The sequence below is a fragment of the Denticeps clupeoides genome, chromosome 6 (genome assembly GCF_900700375.1).
Source record: "Denticeps clupeoides chromosome 6, fDenClu1.1, whole genome shotgun sequence".
In the NCBI taxonomy this organism is placed as follows: domain Eukaryota; kingdom Metazoa; phylum Chordata; class Actinopteri; order Clupeiformes; family Denticipitidae; genus Denticeps; species Denticeps clupeoides.
In genome coordinates, this window is record NC_041712.1 from 21,151,799 (window position 1) to 21,161,291 (window position 9,493).

General features: G+C 45.5%; 1 non-coding gene across 1 annotated transcript; it reads right to left on the bottom strand.

Annotated features, from left to right (window-relative positions):
• Window positions 1-7,044: 7,044 nt before the first annotated feature.
• On the bottom strand, window positions 7,045-7,131 carry trnay-gua (transfer RNA tyrosine (anticodon GUA)). Its single transcript is given in 2 exon segments — window positions 7,045-7,080; window positions 7,095-7,131. It is a non-coding gene; the product is annotated as a tRNA-Tyr (tRNA).
• Window positions 7,132-9,493: the final 2,362 nt, after the last annotated feature.

Sequence of the window (9,493 nt, forward strand, 5' to 3'; positions counted from 1 at the left end):
AGCCCCATCCTGTCTCTGCACTCGCTTGGGTGAGTGGGACCGGTGCCGTGGCGGGCAGTTCCCATGCCAACGGTATGTTTTTGGAGAGCCGCTGAGAGAATATTAGATTGAGATCTCAAGTGTAATGAAGTGGGAATGGTTCCCGAGCAGCGCAGACGGCGTGCGAGGCGCACACAGACGCTCGTCCAGACACTTGACAGTAATGTCAGAATCTGCTGCTTTATTAAGAGCCATTGAGCCTGTGGTTTCGCACAGCAGGGAAACTGACAATCTCAAGGAAAAAGCAGCCCATGTCCACGTTTAAGGTTCATAAACTCTGAAACGTTGAGTCATTTCTTGCACCACAAACAGGTAAAAGCTTTATGAATGTGTGACTTGTTTAATGGCTACTGCAGTTGTGTGTTAATAAATGTTTATGCAGAGTGATGTGTGATGAGATGCAGGCCAGTCGAGGAGTGAACCTCGGGATACTGAGGTAACCAGCAAATCTTGCTTTCTGGTTAACAACTGTGTAAGTGAAGTGATTCTGATTGTGATTGTCACATGTGAAACACAGCAGCACAGCACACGGTGCACACAGTGAAATTTGTCCTCTGCATTTAACCCATCACCATGACCGCTAGGCCACCACTGCCAGTTGGCCTCCCTGATAACATTTTTAATTATCTTTCATAATTATCTTTCCTTATTATATGCTCGGCAATTGTTAAAAGGTGCAGACACCCCAACGTCTGTGAAATAAATTGTTTCAAGCTTTTCCCACCTTTAAGGTGACCTAGTACCTGTACAATTCAATTGAAAAACGAATCAATTTGATAGGTGATGCAGTGTTGCTTTTGCACCTAGAATACATTCTGTAATTGCAACCTAAGATGAGGCGATGAAGTAAGCAAATTTTGCTGTGAACCACCAACAGTTTTCCAGCAGTCCTGAAAAGTTCATATTTTGGATACTTGTTGCTGCTTCTTCACTCATGTTAATGATCATCTCATGAAGCTGCTTATGGTTATGACAATAATGTCTAAAGGACAATCAATCTACCAGATTCTACAAAAAAGGCATCGGTAGCCTCCATAGAGAATCTGTGTCCAGGATTTGGATGTCCTCGTCTTGGCCTCACCTGCATATAGCTGTGAAGTGACCGACGCTCGGATGTTAAACGAGACTGAAGAAGATTCTCTCGGCCCTGCTCACTGCACTCTGAAACGCAGTGATCAATGATCATTGATTAAAGTTCATTTTCTGATCACTCTGCTTTTTTTTTTATATAAGAAGTATTTAATTTACCAAGATCTCAAGTAACAGTGGAGGTCAATCCAATAATAATGTCCACATTTATTTTCACTGTATTTTTCCTTTCGCTAAATCTGTTCTGTATGGAGCACCCGGCGAGTCGGCTTCATTTAAATAAAACCCTGCAGGCTGGTAGTAAATGACAAGGAGACAAACGACGAGGTAAAATCCGCCACCCGCTGGTCAGGTAAGTGTGTTCTGCAAGTAGGAAGAGCTCCATCATGTCTATCAGACGGGTTCGACAAAGTCCGACAAATGAGAGCTGAGAGTCTGATAATGCGATCAGAGCTTAATCAAGATTTATGGCCCATTTTTCATTGGCCGCGTTCTGGGAAAGATGGCCTCTCTCCTCCATGTCACATCACACGGCTTTTTTACTGGAGGCTAATTTTATTTCTGGGCCGCGGAAGGCAGAGCAACGGCTCATGCACCTTGGACTCTGAAGCGAGAACACCTAAACACTCGCCTAATGCGGTCGGAGGAGTCGAGTTGCGCGTAATGACGTGCCAGGCGCGATCAAGCATCACCACACAGGCGCTCCTCAGTAAGCCGCAGCATAAACGAGTCCGACGCGGCAAGAATAACGGACCTCTGCTGCCTCTGCAGAATGGATGTCTTACCTTGGCACGTCGGCCACATACCCTCGCACAAACACACACACAGAGTACACACACACTCACGCAAAAATCCTATACATGGAAAAATATGCCCCGTACCGTCACACAAACACTCTATTCCTCTGAAATAGAGGTGTACTACAGTCCGTGTGTGTATTGGTGTGTGTTAGTTGTTTGAATAACAGGGACGACTAGGACACCTTAGGGGACCTTGATCTATGACACGCGCTGCAGGGGTATGACAGTCAAGCTGCCATCTCACTGTGTGTATGTTATTCTAACTTGTGACCCTATAAAGTTCAAGGCAGCATCCCTTCCTCATCGTCTCTAGCGGTGGCCGTGGAGCAGACGTGTGTGTGTGTGTGTGTGTGTGTGTGTGTGTGTGTGTCACAGTCACATCATTTATATCACGTCTGTCATGTGAAGCTCATTCCACACTGATCACCTCATTGCTTAAGCTTTCAGCTGGTGCTTCCAAAGTGCTAATATCATATTTGAAAGTATGACATAATGTAATTTCTGTATTTACTCTACCGTTCAAAAGTTTAGGCTCGCTTGTCCTAAATTTTAATAGAAAAAAATAGATCCGCCCATTTTATAAAAAAAAACATCAAGCTGTACAGAAAGATCCTGTGCAGACTTTATTCATGTTGTGGACGCTGGAAATAAACTGAATATCTGCACAAATGTGGAAACCCCACCCACTCCCAATTAAAAACGGACGGCCTCCTACACACCCCTGCTCTAAATCACAGGCACGGGGCGCGGGGCGGATTTAAGGGCTGATTTACCCGCTCCGTCCCCAAAAACACACTTCAGCCTCGCCGATTTACGGCCTTCATAACTCCTGCGCTTTCATCACGGCCCGTTTTACTCTCTAATGTGTATTTCAAATTACAGGAGTTACTGCGCCGTTATCGCGGAGGCTTTTCAAACAGGCAAAAGTGAGGAATGCGAGCTGCAGGAGGAAATGAAGCGGCTGTTCGCTTTTTTAAAGAAAATGGACGCTGTGACAATACAGCTGTGACACCGCAGCCGTTCACACTCAGTAACGTGAACACACACCCCATGCATGAGGAGTGTATGATTGCTCACAGAAGAATAAATGCTTTGTATGAATCTCGTGTGCGTGTCTGTTTTCTCAGAGCAAAATGGCTTGCTAGTTATCTGTATCTTTGAGAGGAGGAACTGAAGAGAAGAGAAACTGAAATGATATTTTTTATGAACATAGATTAAAAGGGGAGGGCCCAGTAGGCATGATTGACAGGTCTCGCACGGCCTTGTTCCAGATGATATAAAACCCCTCCAGGTGAAGCACTTCCATCTCCTCCGTTTCCTCATTTCATTCAAGCACGTTTATGAATATGGCACTCTCGAACACTCCCCACAGACAATGTGTCATGTAGGGCTATAAAAAGCATCCCTGTGTTTGTGTCTGTACTAGTAATGGAGTTGGAGTATTAAGCTGTAAGTATAAAAGTGGATTAACAAGAGTGGCAGGAATCTCATCAGGCTGATCTACATTTACATTTACATTTACAGCATTTATCAGACGCCCTTATCCAGAGCGACTTACAATCAGTAGTTACAGGGACAGTCCCCCCCTGGAGACACTTAGGGTTAAGTGTCTTGCTCAGGGACACAATGGTAGTAAGTGAGACTTGAACCTGGGTCTTCTGGTTCATAGGCGAGTGTGTTATCCACTAGGCTACCATAACCCTGATCTGACGCCCCCCAGCTCACTGACACACAAACAAGTATTTTTAGGTTCTCTCAACTCTGTGCAAGCGCATGCGTGTGTTCTTCTCTTCTGTCCTCTTTGGTGATAGCTGATTCAAGTATAAATTTATGAAAACGTATGCCAGAGTGTGGCATACATGCCACATGTGTGTGTGTGTGTGAGGAAGCGTTGGCGTGCCCCGTGGCACAAACAGGCCGTGCTGTAATGTAAACTGCAGCTATCGTCTTACTCACAGCACCCAGTGCCAGGCCACTTTTAGCCCCGCGGAATAAGGAACGAGGGACGAGAATAGAGCGCAACAGATCCCGCCTCTCGCTCCTTTACTTCCTCTTCCTTCTGTCCCGGGATCCTCTTTCACCTCTGCTTCCATTTATTTTCTTTCCCTTTCCGTCATCTTCACAATATTTCGCCCGTCTTCCCTGCTTTCTGTCGATCAACTTGTCTAGTCACCGTCTCGTCTCCATGGCAACAGGAGAAGACAAATGTGTCCCAAATCTGATTATTTGCTCATATGTGACTCAGATCTGATTTTTTTCATAACACTGTGAACAGCACAAGTCACATAGAATCTGGTTTGGGAAACTTAAGTATGAGACAAAATTTTTTCAGTTCGACCTCAGTCTTAATGGGGAAAATTCAATTAGTGTGATTTTTACATCACTCTGATTGATGTCTGATAATTTAAAATGAAAGATTTGAACTAATGTTTTATGAATAATTTAAGTTCAGTTTGACAGCCGTTTTGATGTTTTAATTTATTTTATTTAGCTCAGACTCTCAGTGTTTATACCGTGCAGCTGTACACGCATGTATAAGCATCAGATGATTTTTCTCCCGTTTTGTCACAAAGCCGTTGTGCGATGGGACCACCGGGTTCATGAGGCCTTTGGAAGATTAATTTTATTTAGAAAACACCCATTTTGTGGCCGTTTGTGTGACAGGAGAAGAGAGAGAGACTTTTTCTTTCCTGCTGGTCATCAGGCTGCAGCTGCTAGATTGTAATCAGACGGTGACATGCCGCAATCCGAGGACCTCGCTGTGTGCAAAGAGAACCTTTTGTGTGTCTGTGTGTGTGCATGTCGTTGTGATTAGAACAGAAACAGGAAGACCGATTAACAGGAGCTCACACACATATAACACTTATTATTCTGTTCAGGTTTCAGGTAGTAACTGTGTAATAAATGTGTTGTACATGTGTGATTGCATCAAAATATAAATTAATGAAAAAAAATATTATTTTAAAGACATTTTATTTTCACTATTACAGCATCTTATATTTGTTAGACATTTAGTTCCTGCTGGGTTATAAAACAGGGTGGCCAAATGAGTTCCAGCAGTGCTTCTTGACCATTGCTTTCTGAAGAAGGCATCTGATAAATTCCGTAATGTATATGTTAAGCACCTAAACCACATTGCTATACAATATTTGGAATGCAGGTAGTGGTGGAAAAGATGAAATAAGTGCTGTTGTTTGAGCCGAATAGCTCGGCCACATCTATTCGAATCGCTTAGAAAAGTAATATACAGCTTGCCAGTGTTCCACTTCCTTACCCACTAGGCCATGCACTGCCACACCTAACATTAAATTGAATTTAATGTAGTTTGTCATTTTCAGTGTTTCATTACAGGATCAATAGAAAAGCACAACTGGACTAAGACTCAAAATCTGATTCTCTTCTCTTTTGTTTAGGTCAGAACACATACTTTCTGAGACACATACTCATCCTGATCCACTGCATCTCAGGCTTGTGTAGACTGCAGCCTAAACGTGATTACAGACGTACACAAACACACAAACCACTCACACCGCAGCCTAAACATCACCCACACACACCTCAGCACCGTTCGCAATGTCACTTCCTGCCATCACCCACATGTCCCATGCAGACTAAATATACGAGCCCCCCCGAAGAACTAGTTTCAGATGGGGGGGGGGGCTCTGAAGCTGGTTTAAAGTCTGAATGCGCGTGGTACAGTGTCACCGCTTCTGACGCCCTGCAATTACAGCCTCACACTGATCACAGTAATCACATCAGCCCAACACGGCCTTTTCTATGCAGGAGAGGGGCGTTGAATCGAATGCTGTTGTCATGGGGACTGCTGAAAAAGTTGAAAATAGGTGCGTGTTTGTGTTCAGAGGAGAAAACTGAAAGTCTGTTAAATGTACATAATCCCTTAAGGCATTTATCCGTATCCTTACAATCAGTAGTTACAGGGACAGCCCCCCCCCCCCCCCCCCCCCCCCCCCGGAGACACTCAGGGTTAAGTGTCTTGCTCAGGGACTCAATGGTAGTAAGTGGGGTTCGAACCTGGGTCTTCTGGTTCATATGCAAGTGTGTTAGTCACTAGGCGATTGCCATCAAGAGGAAAGTGCTTGGTTAAAGAGAAACCTTGATTCATCTTCAGATTGTTTTCCCTGATTTTGTTCCATTTTAAAAGCTTATTCTGAACATTTGGAGTTTAATTGCTGGTATATTTCTACTTTGAATGTGGTTACAGGTTGTGGTATGGTGATTTGGTGTGTGTGTATGTACATGATTCAGTAAAGAGAACGCTTTTTCTCATCATCCTGGAGGGAGGCCTGTGGGAGATCCTCAGCTCTTCTGATGGCTGATCCCTACACTCCCCTCTCCGGTGTAAATCTGCCTTTTATCATTTTAACGGTGAGAACCTTCTCAGGCCCCCCCCCCCTCCTCAGGCCTTCTGAAATCATTAATGGAACTTCACCTTTTCCCTCACCTCCTGTGATATTTTACAGATGCTATATGACACGTGGCTCATGGGGAGTTGCTGCTAATGTCTTCTGAATTTACAGTAATAATCGGAAAAGAACTGCAAGGTGGTTATCTGTACCTTGGAGAGGTGGAACTAACATGAGGGCCTGCAGTAAACATGAACCAGTGTCGGCACCTGGTCCACAATCGGTACGCATGCATACACTCACACACACCCCAAAAAAAATTCTGGAAGGGATCAGAAAGGGAATGGATTCCATGAATGCAACTGTTCCCGGCACCAAGCATGACCAGATGAATCCGATGTTTGTTTGAGCGGGCTTTTTCTGCACAAACAAATGTAGACAAAATGGAAACCATCACTCGTTTAATTCGTTTAAGAACTGAACTGTAAAAATAATAAAGTGAAGTGATTGTCACATGTGATACACAGCAGCACAGCACACGGTGCACACAGTGAAATTTGTCCTCTGCATTTAACCCATCACCCTGAGTGAGCAGTGGGCAGCCATGACCAGCGCCCGGGGAGCAGTGTGTGGGGACGGTGCTTTGCTCAGTGGCACCTCAGTGGCACCTTGGCGGCACGGGATTCGAACCGGCAACCTTCTGATTACGGGGTCGCTTCCTTAACCGCTAGGCCACCACTGCCCCAAACAATTCCTTCGGGCCGGAATTGAACCAGCGACCTAAGGATTACGGGCAGTACAACTACAGTCCTCCGCTCTACCAGCTGAGCTATCGAAGGAACTAAAGTGAAGTGATTGTCACATGTGATACACAGCACACGGTGCACACAGTGAAATTTGTCCTCTGCATTTAACCCATCACCCTGAGTGAGCAGTGGGCAGCCATGACAGGCGCCCGGGGAGCAGTGTGTGGGGACGGTGCTTTGCTCAGTGGCACCTCAGTGGTACCTTGGCGGATCGGGATTCGAACCAGCAACCTTCTGATTACGGGGCCGCTTCCTTAACGGCTAGGCCACTACTGCCCCATGGTGGCCACTACTGCCCCATGGAACTGTGACCCCAAACTGGTTCGTTTTCATCAGAATGAACTGAACTGTGTGTGAACTGAACCGACTCCTTTTTTCTGTGTGAACTGGCCCGGCACTGAACTCGCCACCTACCCCACCCTTTTTGTTGTTCTGTAATCATTGCTGAAACCCAGAAGATGAACTTTAATGACGTTGTTCATAAACAAAGATTAACATGGGCAGTGCACCTTGGGACCACCACAGTTTGCAAGGCAAACAGAGATTATCAGGACTTCCCAGCATTTTGACAAATTAACAAACATTAGTGAAAAAAGCAGCACTGTGTTTGTGTGTGTGTGTGTGTGTGTGTGTGTGTAAGGGATTTAGGAGCAACTGTTTTATATTTTCAGAGCGCCTTGGTGTGTATGTTGGTGTATATTTGAAGTTGTATTTGGAGCTTTGCTTTTCTGCAGATAGGAGCTGTGTGAATGTTTTGAGGAGAGTGTTAGTGAACCGAGTGTTAATGTGAGTGTGAGTCTGCGTGCTATTGTGCGAGGGTTTCTGCTGATGTGGTGATGTCAGTCTGTGTATGTGTGTGTGTATGTGTGTGTGTGTGTGTATGTATGCTAGCTCAGCTGGCCTCTGCTGATAGAGCCGCCCTCGTGACCAGGCCTTTGGCTCTAATTTCAAACCTTATCACATTCACTCACACACACACAGACACAACACACACCCTTAAAACAAACACCATCAGAGAAACAGCTGAAGAAGGGGACGATGACCTCTGACCTCTCGCTGCTGTGAAGCACTCAATCCCGTCCAGAACTGCTAGCGTTCAATACCTCCATTCATCTCATCGCTTTGTTATTCGGACTAATTTCTCATGCTTCTAACAGGATTGGCTCTTTCTTCTTGATTCTTTTTAATCCTGTTGATTACAGAGGGATTGATTTCAGCTCCTCTCCTCCCCGCGTTCAGAATTCATCCGTTCTGAAGTCCTTTTAAAGTCAAGTTTTTCTGAACTTTCCGTTCATACATCACACAGACTTCCTCGCGCACAAAGCGAGTGATTATACGCCCACCGCGGCAGAGTCGAGGTCCGGCGAGGGGCAAACGAGGGATCTCGCCAGAGACTTCCCTTAATTGGTGCTTTCAAAGAGCGTGAACAAAACAATATTGTTGTTAAAAAAAGGGCCACATTGCGACTTCTCTGATGGAACAGCCTGAAATAGCTCATTTATAAAGAAAACAGGAGGCAAATGTTTCTTTAATTTGGCCATTCTTGACTTTCATCATAAGAATGTTCTGCTGCCGTCGCTCTCTCTCTCTCTCTCTCTCTCTTTCTCTGTGTGTGTGTGTATGTGTGTGTGTGTGTGTGACAGCCATGATAAGCATGTCATTAAAGTTAACTGTGTATACAGCGTGCACCAAACGAATATTTACGAGGCTGCCTGCTTTATATTGGAAGGCCCGTGTGTGAATTGTGGGCGTGTTTGTGCGAATTAAAAAAAAATCTAAAATCATCTCTCTCAACAGATCTAAAGCAGGAAATAAATAAAATCGGTGGGGCCGCAGTGGAGAACAGATGTCCTCTCCGTTCTGGTAGCGAGTTGTTACTGAGACGTCTCATTACGGCGCTCCCAACCAGAAACAGATGTGTGTCTCCGTCCATTCCTGTGCGCGATGTGTGCACGACACACTCTGCAGAGCGCGCTTGTGTGTGAGCGTGTGAGTGTGTGTGTGTGTACACCGTACGGCAGGCGTGATCTTTTCATTTCCTGTGGCTCTGTGTGAATTCAGGAGAAGCTGTTTCTTCCTGGGGCGCAGGGCCGCTCGGGGCCGGATCAGAAGCGGCGATGGGGTGGGGCTCCTGGCACAAACTCATCTGTTGTCGGTGAACAGTTTCTCCGTTTACGCACTTACTTCCAGCAACGAGTCGCCGCGCCGCTCATTACGAGAAAACACCCCTGATTTAACCGTCGACGTCCTGCACAGACGCTGGAAAAGTCCGCGCTTGATTTGCTACTTCACCCGGAAAAACGGAACCAACTTCACTGACGTTATTCCAGAACGAGCCGTAAAACCGTAAAACCTGTACACTCCTTACAGTAGCACTTCCTCCGTTTCATTGGTT